This window comes from Hemicordylus capensis, chromosome 6 (genome assembly GCF_027244095.1).
Source record: "Hemicordylus capensis ecotype Gifberg chromosome 6, rHemCap1.1.pri, whole genome shotgun sequence".
NCBI classification, from domain to species: Eukaryota; Metazoa; Chordata; class Lepidosauria; order Squamata; family Cordylidae; genus Hemicordylus; species Hemicordylus capensis.
In genome coordinates, this window is record NC_069662.1 from 141,884,805 (window position 1) to 141,899,036 (window position 14,232).

The window sequence follows — 14,232 nt, forward strand, 5'->3', positions numbered from 1 at the left end:
TTTGACTTACAGTCTTTAATTATGAAAGATAAGGGCATTTGAGCTCTCCACAAAATCATCCATTGCTCTTTAAATGCTCAAAGATTCATAAACAAGAGAGTGCTCAGTTTGTTACTTCAAAACAAGAGGTTGCAATTTTTCCATAATTTGTAATGTTCAACTCTGAGATATAACTAGGTGTTTTTGGTTTTTTGGTGTGTGTGTGTGTGTGTGTGTGTACACACACACACACACACACACACACACACCAAAAAACCAAAAACACCTAGTTATATCTCAGAGTTGAACATTACAAAACATTACAAAAACCCTGAGATTCCTTTGATTGACCTTGCGCTGAATGCTCCATATGCAGTCACAACTTGTAAAATTATTAAAGATTTACACATAAATGTTGTACCTTGTTAAGTTGACCATTTACAATAAGAAGCAATGGAGTTTGTGGACTACCTGTATTTTGCTGCATTTTGTGTGACAAACATCAATTTTAAACAAAATTAACTAAATTCTTTATTTTTGTAATATATTGAATTTTTAATAACACAAAACTGTAGTAAGCCTGCCTCTTGTGGTGTTTATCTTAAAACTTTGTATTCCGCTTTTTTCCACTAGGAAATTCAAAGCAGCTTCTAGCAAAGAACCACAAAATAATCTAGACAGGATTAAAACAGCATACAACCACCAAATCAGCAGTAAAGGTAAAGTGTGCCATCAAGTTGATTTCAACTCCTGGCGCCCACAGAGCCTTGTGGTTTTCTTTGGTAGAATACAGGAGGAGTTTACTATTGCCTCCTCCCACACAGTAGGAGATGATGCCTTTCAGCATCTTCCTATATCGCTGCTGCCCAATAGAGTACCAGCAGGGATTCAAACCGGCAACCTTCTGCTTGTTAATCAAGCATTTCCCCCACTGGGCCACTTAAGGTGGAGCTGAATCAGCAGTAAGGGTATATTATTGGTTGAAACTCTTCAAAAGACATTGACATCTCCCCAACAGTTATTGAACAACTGGAATCTGGACCAACATGCATACAAGTGATTTTATCTGCAAAGTGTTTCTCCAACTGATCTCAATGGGCTTCTGACAGCTTCATCTCCAGCTGAGGACCAACATGTAAAATGCCCTTCAGAATAGCTCTGCTGGCTGACACCAGGCAGATGAAACGGTGGCAGAAAATAAAAGATTCCTTTACTGACATCACCACCACAGAATAGACTTAAAGTGGGCTCCTGCTCATCGTGATGGATTCATCATGAGTTTTCTTGTACAGTCTTTATTTGTCATCCAATGCACTTCATTGGCCCCAGCAAGATGGAGCCTTATGGACTCTACTAGATGGGAAAGGGCACTTGGAAAGAATCATGTCAACTGCCTGAGTTATTTCCATGTTCCAGAAATCAACAGAAAGTTATTTGTTTGTTTATTTATTGAACATATTTTTATACTGCCCAAAACTTACATCTCTGGGAGGTTTAAAAACATTAAAACATTAGTTAAAAACAAAAACAAGAAATTTAAAACACAACAATTTTTTTAAAAATTAAATAATATTCTAAAACAACACTAAAAACAATCAAAACAGTATCAGTTAATGGGAAACTCCCTGAGAATATCAAAAGGCCATTTTAGATTTACCAGTCTCTGTGGACCATTCTAATAGATCTTTCACCTCTTGTAGTTGAGTAGCCAATAGCTATTGTAAATCTAAACCTGATCAGGTAGCAATCTGTCCATGACAAGGAAGTGACATCAACTTCCTCCCTCCTCACATCATTCTCATTTCCCGCCTAACACAGAACACCAAATAGCCAATGAATAGCCCATATGGGGCCAGATATCAATTGAGGCAGGCCCATGATTGTCATGGAGACCATAAAGTCTTAAGTCACACCAGATCAGGGGGCTTCAGCATAGATGTTGAACTCCTCTAGGATCAACAGCCTCAGGGTATCCAACATCACACTGAGACCACCTGTAAGCTCAGGAAGGGGCAAGCAGTACAAAGGAATCCCTATCCTGCCCTAGACACCTAACACCAGGTACAGACATTTGAATGGCTGCTGGATGAGGCAGATTAATAACGCTATACCAATATTCCAGTATGCTCCATCAGCTCTAAGCCCAAAATTCCGAACTGTGTAATATCACGTAAAGGTTTTCAGTTCTTTTCTCAAAAGAGAAGTTTCAGCACATTTGTGGATGTATGTAAATGAAAAATACTATAAAGGCTTGTCTTTCTATAAGACTCTGACAACTCCAGGAAAAATGTCTTTTTAAGTACTGCGTTGGACTGTGGCCAAAATTTTAATTCTAGCCCATTAAAATTTAACTTTAATTAAACCAAAGAATATTTACATTCCAAGTTTGTTTTTTAAAAATTGAGACATACCGGTACGTTTTGTAACAGTAACGCTAAGGTAAAGTTGTGCCGTCGAGTCGGTGTCGACTCCTGAAGACCACAGAGCCATGTGGTTTTCTTTGGTTGAATACAGGAGGGGTTTACCATTGCCATCTCTCGCACAGTATGAGATGATGCCTTTCAGCACCTTCCTATGTTGCTGCTGCCCAATATAGGTGTTTCCCACAGTCTGGGAAACATACCAGCGGGGATTCGAACCAGCAACCTCTTGCTCCCTAGGGAAGTTACTTCCCCATGGCGCCATTAGGTGGCATAACAGTAACTGAAAATACAGAATACTCTAAAAAAAAAATCAGAGATGTCCTGGATTATCTTGGAACAGTAGGATGGACAGTACTATAGTATACACAATGCTAACTGAAGGAGTAAATAAATCTCTCTAATTGGCCTATGCCATGTTTCACAAACCTTCCAGATCAGCCCTTTTCACCTTACTCTTTTATATGATATACTCCACATGGCTCTCCACTCCAATGCCTTTTTGAAAACAAAGGAAATCCACGACTGGCAGACAACCCAGACAAGCCTGGAAAGCAGGTAGGATCTTACTTCTAAAACTCCAATACGAATAGTCAAGTGGCAGGCAAGTCAGAAAAGGACCTCTCTTTAGTACTTGCAATAAATTAAACTGTCTTAGTCAGTCCTTGCATCTAGGAGCCAGATCAAAAAAAGATAGGAACCAGACTCATTTTTCACCCTTCAGTGTTTCAAATGTCTCCTCTAATACTGACAAACTGGAATTTACTTCACAAACATAGTCTAAGGAAACAGTACGATCTCTTGGACTTCAGCACCCACCCAGACCCCCCACCCCCACCCCACACTGTAGAGGGTCCTGTCTCTAAGTACCACAATTAACTATCTAGACTCAATGATGAGCTGGTACCAGGGGCTTGCTGAGCCCTGGACTTAGTACTTAGTACAGAGAACACAAAGAGGTTTGTAACCTGGAAGGTGAATCCATCACGAAGGAACCCAAGTAAATAATTGAATCTTGACAACACTATTCAAGAAGGAACTTTAAATGGAAGTGATTTGTTAGTGACCACTGAACAAAAGCTAGGTTGTAAACTCCATCCAGATACCAAGGCCAGTCACACAATCAAAAACTCTGTTCTACCCGGGTTTGGGAGCCATGTGTACTCCCAATCTTTGGTAGTGTGGAAGCAAGGTAGGCGGAAAACCTGGGTAGCTTAGCTTTTCCGCCTACCTTGCTTCCACACAACTAAAAATTCAGAGCACACACAGCTCCCAAACCCAGGTAGATGACAGTTTTTGAGTGTGTGAATGAATGACCTCACTGAATATTAAATGTTTAATAGAGACTGATGTAGACCCATTGCTAATGTGAAACATATTTGTCCTGGCCTAGTCTCTACCAGTTGGTAACCCCCAATACACTACTTTGGAGGGCAACTTCCTCCATCCCCACAAATAAGTGAAGCAATCTGAATATTACACCAGTCTGGTGCAGCTTGATTTTTCACTGACAGATGCTGGCAAGAGCATTTCTTTGCCTTGTGCTGGGATAAGTGAACCATATTCATCACTGCTTTCATGCCCAGTGTTCATTTTGACACTCACAGGTGTCCCAACTGTTATCTTCAATTGGCAGTATGAGATAATGGCCTGCACAATGGACTCTCTTTCTCTGTTTAAAGCTGACATCATAGGCCAAATCCAACATAAAAAGGGACCCAAGGGATACTTTTGAAATTATCCCTGTATAAGAAAATGCACTAAAACAACTGCATATATATTTAAAGGGCCCTGTTTTTGAAGCAGCCACACATAGCACTTAGAATTAAATAAACACAATAATAATGTGGATTTTAAAGAATGATTTTGAACAGGTGCCAGGAAGGGACCTTTTTTTTTTTTAAACTGAAAAAGCTGCTAGGATTTTCAATACTAACCTAATGATTTCCATATATGCTCCTCCACATGAATCATTTCATAAGAATTTATTGGAGAAAGCACTACCAAAAAGGGGGGGAGGACAGGGGGTGGTGACAAGAATTTATTGGTATTCTTCAACTTTCACAGCAAAGAAAAAAAACATACACCCTGAAGTGAGAATGATAAGACAGACAAATGAAGAGATGCAGTCATTACTGAAAACTACAAAAGATGGTGGGATAAAAGCAAGAAAGATGTTTAAGACTCAGTATTGTCATCAAGCCACATAGCAAATATTACTGCAAAATATTAGTTCAAACATTGTTTAATCCATAAAAAGAAAAATACTCTATAAGGGGTGGAAAAAAAATACTAAGCTGGTGTTTACAACTTGCCCAAGACTCCCAAGAATGCTGGATATCCTCTTTAAGCCAGAGATCAAAAAGGCACTGCCTTGTTAAAAGCATTTGGGGCTGTGTTTACCCTTACCTGGATTGTTCTGCACTGAAGTCTGATAAGGATGTCATGATTCTGGTGTTTACTTTCCCAACAAAGGGAGACTGGTCTTGCATATCATTAGCATTTTGACACAGGGTACATCTACTATGGGGAAACTCTGGTTATTTCCAACTTTAGCACAAAGCCTGAAGCAAAGGACTTTGGTGATACTAGAGGTTATTTAAATGATTGTTACTCTGTTCTAGCAGGGACAAACCTACCTTTTGGAGCAGCCAAGTACATAGGGCAGCTTCACATATAATGGTGGCTAGTACGTATGGAAGAGTCGCCAGATCCCCTGGAGCATGCATTCCTGCTACTGCTGCCTCTTCCATAATGTCTGAGCCCACCAATGATAGGCAGAGAATGTCAGTAACCCACCCCAGTCTGAAATTTAAAGTCAGCTTGACAAGGTTGGGCTGGGTGAACATACAAACAGCCATGCTGAATCAGGCCCAAGGCCTATCTAGTCCAGCATCGTGTTTCACACAATGGCCCACTAGATGCGTCTGGGAAGCCCACAGGCAAGAGCCGAGGGCATGCCCTCTCTCTTCCTGTTGTTCCCCTGCAACTGGTATTTAGAGGCATCTTGCCTCTGAGGCTGGAGGTGGCCTATAGCCACCAGACTAGTAACCATTGATAGATCTGACCTCCATGAATTTGTCTAAGCCATTGACAGACCAGTCCTCCATGAATTTGTCTAAGTCCTTCTTAAAGCCAGGTGGGTTACCAACATTCTCTGCCCAACATTGGCAGGCCCAGATATCATAGAACTGGTGGCAGTAGCAGGTGTACATGCCCGGTGGAAACCAGAAGCTCTTTGATACTTACTTGCTGCTGTTACATGTGAAGCCCCACCCCATAATTTGAGAAGAAACATTGGTCTTACCTGTGAAGGGTTCTTTTTCGCAGTGTCTGAGTTCATCCTGAATATTGGGTTGTGTGCCAAATCATGCCTCAGAAGACAGGAAGTAAAATTCAAAAGCTGTTGTCCATATCCAGCAGTTAGGAAGGAGGTGCCAAAACCCCAGTTCCGGACTGTTGAGCCAAGTAACTGTAAAAGCTAGAAAATGAAACGTTTAAGGTAATAAAATGATAGCGAGGGACATACTAGTGAGAGGAAGATAGTAGGAACCATGAGGGGGGAAATGAAGAAAACATGAGTTAGCGGGAGAGAATACTGTTAACCCGGGAGTCACCGCCTCCCACAAGTGCGCCTGAGCCCCTGGAGGGAAGGAGCGGATGAACTCAAGACACTGCGAAAAAGAACCCTTTATAGATAAGACCAATGTTTCTTTTTCCACAGTTGTCTGAGTTCATCCTGAATACTGGGACATGCCCAAGCAGTAGAAACAGACAAAGAGGGAAGAGTGGATGGTTAAACCACTTGCTGCAGAACTGTGCGAGCCATGGTCGATTGATCGGAATGGAAGGATGATACTTTATAATGTTTGATAAACTGAGAGATAGATGACCAAGTAGCTGCTTTACAGAGGACCTAAAGTTGAGCATTAGCTGAAAATGGTGCTGACATACTGGCACTGTGGGTTGAGTGAGCTGTGATGCCCCCGGGAGCCAGAAGGTGCAGTGTTTCGTACGCAAGGTAGATAGTGGCTCTGATCCACATAGCTAGGGTAGTCTTGGATACTTTGTGTCCTACGGAATTAGTGTGAAAAGAGATAAATAGGCCGTCTGAACTACAGTCGGGTTTGGTCTGTTTCAGGTAAATTCGAAGTGCCCCACACACATCTAGTGCATGCCATATTTTTTCTTTAGGATGTTCTGGATCCGTGGCAGAACAATGGTAGAACTACCTCCTGGGACCTGTGGAAGGTGAAACCGACCTTTAGGAAAGGTGGGGTCCAAGCACAGAATAACGGCATCTTCAGTGAGGGAGCAAAGTTCCTTGCGTGCTGACAAGGCGTCCAATTTGCATACTCTGCAAACCGAAGTAATAGCCACCAGAAAGAGCACTTTGTAGGACAGGATCTTCAGAGGAGCTGAACTAAGGGGTTTGAAGGGGTGTCACGTAAGAGTGCTGAGGGCCCTGTTGAGGTCCCAAGACGGAAACCTGTGTATAAGTGGAGGAGCAAGGTTGGTGGCCCCTTTTAAGAAACATCTGAGGTGAGGGTGTAGCATAGAAGATCTGTGGGATGTTAATTCCAGGACGGATGTAAGCGCTGAAACTTGTCTGTGAAGTGTATTGGGACAGAGTCCCTTCCTTATGTCCTCCTGGAGGAATGATAGAACCTCAGAGATACCCGAGGTGATAGGAGAGAAGTGTTTCCTACGTGCCCATCTGGAGAAAGTTGACCAAGTGGCTTGATAAATCCAGTTAGTGGAGGATCTTCTTGATACCAGTGCTGATACCAGTATGGTGTCCTGTGTGTATCCAGCCTGTTTCAGCGAGGCGCATTCAATCTCCAGGTGCATCACTGGAGCCAGTCTGGGTCCAGATGTAGTATGGGGCCCTGTGACAGCAGATCTGGGTGACGTGGAAGCGGCCACAGTTTCCTGGAGGAGAGAGAGACCAGATTCGCAAACCACGGTCTCCCCGGCCAGCAGGGGGCAATGAGAATTATGCTTGCTTTTTCTATAATCAGCTTCTGTAGGACCTTGGCTATGATGGCTGTTGGTGGGAAAGCGTATATGAGCCCGGGGGGGCAGGGAGCTGTGAGGCTCCCTCACAGGGAGGGAGTCTCTGCTAGCGGCCTCTGCTAGCAGTGAGTGAAACCTGGTGTAAAACCTGCTGAGGTGGTGATTGGACAGGGACACGAATACATCCACAACTGGGAGACCGAACGCTGTCGTGATCTGTTGAAAGACTTCTGTGTGTAGGGACCATCCAGCCGGATCTATGGTCCAACGCCTGAGCTAGTCTGCCGTCAGGTTGGTCGTCCCACTTAGGTACTCGGCTGTGAGTGAGTCTAGATGTTTTTCTGTGCAAATGAACAGTAGCATGGATTATTTCATCACGAGCCAGAATCTGATGCCCCTATGGTTTGCGACGTGTGCCTTCGCTGCTACATTGTCCGTGCACACTAGCACGTGTTGGTTCTGGATAAAGTAAATGAATTGTTGGAGGGCAAGACGGATGGCTCTCAGAGTAGGTTGATGCTCAATGAGGTCTTTTGGGGCGACCAAACTTCCTGGGCAGGTTGATGGAGGCAATGTGCTCCCCATCCCGTCAGAACTGTGTCTGTGGTGACGACAATCCTGTCAGATGGGGAGAGGAATAGACCTCGTAGTATAGCTGGTGAGATCCACCAGCGTAGAGACTGCAGAACTTTCGCGGTGAGTATGACCACGATGTGAGTCTTGGACATGATGAGATCCTGGAAGGGTGGGAGTAGCCATTGGAGGGAGTGAGAAGTGGAAGGATCAATGTTACTATCTTGTTCCTGCAGACTGTTGGTAATGAGATCGTGCCCTGAATGGTGTCGAAGAGGACTCCCAGGTGTTGTAGAGATTGAGAGGGAACAAGGTGGCTTTTTTGTCTGTCAACTACAAAGCCATGTGATTTCAGTAGATGTAGGGTCTGGCATACATCCTGGTAGGCTTGGGAGAGGGACGAAGAGCGGAGGAGGAGGTCATCCGGAAACGGGTGCTTCAACACACATCCTGGCTATTAAGGCTATCATGATCTTGGAGAAGACCCTTAGAGTGGAGGAAAGGCCGAACAGCATTGCTTTGTATTGATAATGCTGGTCGTGGATGTGGAGATGGAAGTATCTGCAGTGGGACGGATGGATGAGGATGTGGAGATATGCCTCTGAAAGATCTATGGAACCCGACTGCATACCACTTTCTTGATGGTGCAGAGGGATTCCATCCTGAAGGGTCTGTTTTATATGGAACGGTTTCGTCTCCCCCCCTCCATAAGCCATCCTCCTTTGGTACAAGGAATACGATGGAGTAAATTCCCTGAGTGTATTCTAAAGGAGGGACCAGTTCAATGGCATGGATCTGGATCAGATGATGTATTGCCCGAGACATCCGCTGCGTTTTCATCGGATTCCTGGATGTGGGAGTGTGTGTGTAAGAATCATGAAGATGTGAAGTAAATTCCAGACAGAGGCCCTGGGATACGGTTTCTATCACCCAAGGCGTCTGATGTAGAATGGCTCCATGATGCTGCAAAAAGACTGAGCTGGCCCCTGACAGGTAAGGAATCATTGTTTTCTTCCTTGCTGGAATCCAGATCTGAAGAGCTGTCTTGGCACATGGGTCCTATTGTTTCCTCTGAACTGCTGTTTCTGGCCCTGTTGTCACCAGGCAGGTCTGGAATTGTTACTGAATGGCCGGTAGTCTCTGGAGGAGTTGAAAGAGGATCTCTGGAAGGACCTATAGGGACAAAAATTGTTTGGAGAGAACCTACTCGGTTGGTTATATTCCCTTCTGGATACAGGCATTGCCTTTTTCTTATCCCTAGTCTCTACTAGAATGGGTTCCAGAGATTCCCCGAAAAGCTTAGCCCCAAAGAAAGGGGATGAGGCCAGGTTAAATTTAGATTTGTGGTCCACTTTCCAGTTTTTTAACCAAAGTCATCTCCTCATTGCCACCCCGGCAGCCATGAATCTAGATGTGTGTTGGATACAGTCCAAACTAGAATCAGCCATGAAGGCTGCTGCTTTTGCTAGTTCATTGATCCCTTGTCTAAGCCGTTTGTTCTCAGGTGGGATGAGTTGTATCAATTCTTTAGCCCATAGCATTGACGCCCACGCAAAAATGAAATCTGCAGTGGCTGCTTTGACTACCGTCACCACGCCATCATGTACTTTACGGAGCAGGAAATCATACTTATCTTTGGGAATTTTGAGTTGCTCGTTGCAGTCCTTATTCATGAGTGTTCCAGAAACCAATTGTGCCACAGGAGCATTTACAATGGGAGAAACCAATAAGGCTATAACATCATCAGGAAGAGTATACAGTTTTTTTAGGGAACTGAGATGTTGGTTTAGCGCCAAAAGGTACTTTTCACTCAGAAATCATAGCACCCTGAAGAGGGGGGAAAGGGTACAGAGATCGAGGAGGCTGAGTTGGAAGGAAAAACCACCTGATCAAGGCCTGGTTGCGGTTGAGCGATGGACTCTGGGGAGACATCCTTAATAACCCTCTGTGCCTTTTCCAATAAGACCTCGAAGTCAGATGGTTGAAACAGTCTGAATGAACTGACCTGTTGGGAGGGGGATTCCTCCTGCAATAGCTCACCTTCCTCCGTATCCGAAGAAGAATCATGAGAGGGTGAGGTGGGAGTCTGGTTAGGTTTTGGAGGGGCAGGGGAGGGTCGGTGAGTAGGGTGGTTAGTGACCAAGGGTTTCGGTACAGGAGGGAGGGATTTTAGGGCCAAAGGAGGGGGGTGCGCGTTTCTTGGCGGGGGGAGGGTTAGGATCCTCCTCAGGTGAGGACAAGGAAGGAGAGGAAGGGCAGGCAGGCCTTTTCGTTTGTCAGTGCCTAGATGGCCTCTAGAGGAATTGTCCCCGTTCACTGGGGGGGAATAACCCCTCTAGTTGGGCTCGACCCGGCGGGGGGGAGAAGAGAGGAAGATAGGTTTGGCTGGGTGCGAGTTGTCCCATTGTGTAACAGCAGGGATTGCAGAAAACTCTGAACGAATAAATTCTTTTAGCCATAATTCGAATGTAGGAGTAGCTTGCCTGTCGTGTTGCCCAAAAGTGGAAGGTACTGTACTCATGGCCTCTGCTGGAATCACGAGTCGTTCTGGTACTGTCCCCGCTGGAGCCGGAGTCAGGCTAGTGGTATGAGGTGTTGCTGGCTGGGATGCGGGGGGAATGACCAGCGGGCCAGGTTCTCCCTCCCCCTATAGCACGCCAGTAACTGCTGTCACGTGCACACATACGTCATCCATCTCAATGGTCCCGAAGTCTGTCCCTTCCTGAACTTGGAGCAGGGCAGGAGGGAGACGCTGAGGTAGCTGTTGCTGGCAAACCGCCTGCAGCAGCAGACGCTCACTCAAGCAGGCAACTGGAGGTTTGCTTTTCTTTTTGTGCCGCTTCTGCCCCTCATGGGATTGTTTCTGCTTTTTCGAGGGTTTAACCCCCTCTCCTTTCAAACGCTTGGAATTTTTAGACGCCTTTCTAGGTAAAGCCTCGATCTCCTCCACAGTAGAGGCTGTGGTGCCCCATACGATCGGGGCATGAGGGACGTCGCCCGAATCGGCAGGCAATAAGGAATGGGACCATTTGTCGCCATGAGAGAGATTCGTGGGGCTTTTCTTTAACAGGTCTCGTTCTAGGTTCAGAGGGGTTTCCCTCCAAGAGGGAACTGCCTAATAGATCTCCTGAGTGGGCAGGCTCCATAAGGAGCAGGGTGGAGGTAAAAAATAAAGTTTAACAAACTAAAAGGCAAGATGAGCCAATTGATCGAATTAGAAAACTTAAAAAGCGTTTAGCGTTTGGACAAAGGAAAAACAGAGGGACTCCCTTCCCATCCTTGCACACTGGATTGGGAGGTAGTGATGGGGGGGGGGGGAGACAGGGGACAGAGAAAGAGAGGAAGACAAGCCTTGTAAAGATGATAGCAGAGTTCTCCCTAAAACGATGTTGTCTGAGGAGAGACATGAATGGAACTGGGGTGTTGGTGCCTCCTTAACTACCGGATATGGACAACAGCTTCTGAATTCTACTTCCTGTTTCCCGAGGCATGATTTGGCAAACAACCCAGTATTCAGGATGAACTCAGACAACTGTGAAAAACAAGCACCACTACATTTTTAAAAACTGAGAACATAAAAACACAGCAGCTAAATGGACTGAGTGAGAAACAGTGGCATACAGTGTAGCTACGCACACTGCAGAACATTTTGCATGCACAACAGGGGAAGGGCAATTTAAATGGATCTCCCCTTCCCTCTACAGCTCACTGGGTCTTCCAAAAACTGACTACAGAAGGAAGAAGGGGGGTCAGAAAAATCACTCCACCCTGTTGTACACACACACAACACTTTTCCCTACATGCACATTAGTCCAGATGTTTCCCGTGCTTAAAGCACCTAGCAACTAAAAGGACTGTGTGGATAAAAAGGTCTTTGCTTGGTGTCAGAAAGACATCAGGCTGATGCCAGGCAAACCTTCTTGGGAAGACTTTCCAAGTCAAGGAACCACAACTCAGAAGACCCTCTCACAGTCAGTGTTCCCTCGAAGAGGGATTCCCAGATGTTGTTGACTACAACTCCCAGCATCCCCAGCTGCAATGGCTTTTGCCTGAAGATTATAGGAGTTGTAGTCAACAACAGCTGGGAATCCCTCTTAGAAGGAACACTGCTCACAGCTCCCTACCCACCCAACTTTTGAAGGAGAAAGGAGCCAGAAAGGGCATTTGCATAAAAGGGGAATTATTTTCATTTATCCTTCCCAGTCCATTTCTGGGCCTCATTCAGAGTGCTGGTTTTAACCTTTAAAGCGCTAAAAGGCTTGGAACCAAGTTACCTGAGAGAGCACCTTGTGCCATATGTCTCAACATGGACCTTAAGATCTTCTTCAGAGGCCCTGCTTCAAGTGCCCCTGCCAAATGAGGTGAGGAGGGTGGCTAATAGGGAGAGGGCCTTTTTGATGTTGGCACCGCTTCTATGGAACAGCCTCCCCAGTAAGGCTTGCATGATGTCATCACTTTGTTCTTTTAGATGCCAGGTGGAGACCTTTCTGCTCACTCAGGGTTTTAAAAAATTGATTTTTTAAAAGAAAGTTTTTAAAGGTTTTGCACTGTATTTTGTATGTTCTATTTAAATTACAATGTGTTTGTTTTGTGTAATGTGTTTTAGTTGGATGTTTTTATTGTTCTGTGCTGTTGTGAGCTGCCCAGAGAACAATTTGTTATGGGGCAGCTAACAAACAAATAAAAGTTTATTATTATTCCCTTTGTACCCCCTCCCTCTGCCACATATCACCCTGCTTCCCTCAACTTTCCAGAGTCACACAGAGAGATGAGGGAAGAGGGGGAAACTGAAGAAAAGCGCCCCCTCCTTGCACAAGCATATGCCTTCTATTGGCTAACAACTCAAAATTCAACCCAATGTGTTTTTATGGCTATAGCAACCAATTAACATTAACTTTTATTTAGGAAGTAATTGAAATAATAAATAGAAGGTTTTTATTTAAATCGTCCTTGGCTTTGGCTATTTAAATCAATCCAGGGCTACAATCGCATACGTAATTAACTGGGAGCAAGTCCCACTGAATGCAGCGGGACCCAAGTAAATATGCACAAAACCAGGCAGCGTACAGATAGCAGCAACTGATTGTGCTAATCACATCAGATGCATTATAGGTTACAATAAAATTGCTGTGGAAAACAGGGCAAGTTACTAGAAATCGTAATTTAACATCCAAATGAATGTGTATGATGACCAGGCCTGCACAAGTAGAACAAATAGTTGTCCCCAACCAGCTACTGTTTACTAAATCAGATCTTACACACTGCTTCATCTCCCCATCACTTACACTAACCAACAGACAAACTTCAAAAAATAAATACTTAGTTATTTTCTCTGCTGAATCACTCCAACTGGAGAATGTCAGAGCTACTAACAACCTTGTTAGAAAACACTGTTTTACAGAAAGTATTCTCAAAAATAAGGAATATTGGTATGTGCAGAGAGTTATTTATTTATATACACTGTACCCTGGCTTACATCAGGAGTTACTAACCATTTTTAACCAGTGTATCCCTTTTGTCACAAACCTTCAACTCAGATACCTCATAGAGATTTTTTAGCACATATCTACACACACACTTAAAATGTTAGAGATAGGCTACTCCAGTCACTAGCTTACATCCAGACTAACTTACTCATGAGTACTCCCATTGAAATTAATGAGACAATTTCTCCTATTAATTTCAAGTAATCAGTGCTACTTTTCTGAAGCCAGTCAGTCAGGCTGAGGGGAGGGGAATGCTGAGCTTTAGCACGTAGCTAGCCAACCAGCAGCAGAGGAGGAGAGACTTTACCCTCCCCTTTACGCCTTGAACAGAGAAGAGCTAGCGGCGCGCATGCGCTCTTCACGGCGCGCGCGCTCATCTCTGTCACTAGGGCACGCGTGCCGCATACGTAACGTATGCGGCGCGCCCACCAGCAATAGAGACAAGCGCGCGCCATGAAGAGCGCATGCGCGCCGCTAGCTCTTCTCTGTTCAAGGCGTAAAGGACAACAACGGGGGCAGGGGCGGCAGGGAGCAACTCTGCCGCCCCAAGAAGATTTTTTAACAGGACCAGCGCCAGAGGGGGAAGAGCGGCGGGGGCGGGGTAAGTACTACCACCACCCCGCTTAAAGTAACAGTCCCCCCCGTGCCGGACCGGGGGAATTCTGGACCGTGCACACCCCTATTACAAACTTTAAAAGACAAACAAAACAATGGAGAAACAATGGAGCGGGTAGCAGAGGCAAGAGAAGGAGGAATGA

The 14,232-nt window shown here is 44.9% G+C and overlaps 1 protein-coding gene across 6 annotated transcripts in view; it reads right to left on the reverse strand.

Moving 5' to 3' along the window:
- The window catches only part of ARHGAP21 (Rho GTPase activating protein 21), a 178,803-nt gene that overhangs the window by 141,040 nt on the left and 23,531 nt on the right, over positions 1 to 14,232 (reverse strand). The gene's annotated exons all lie outside the window — the stretch shown is intronic.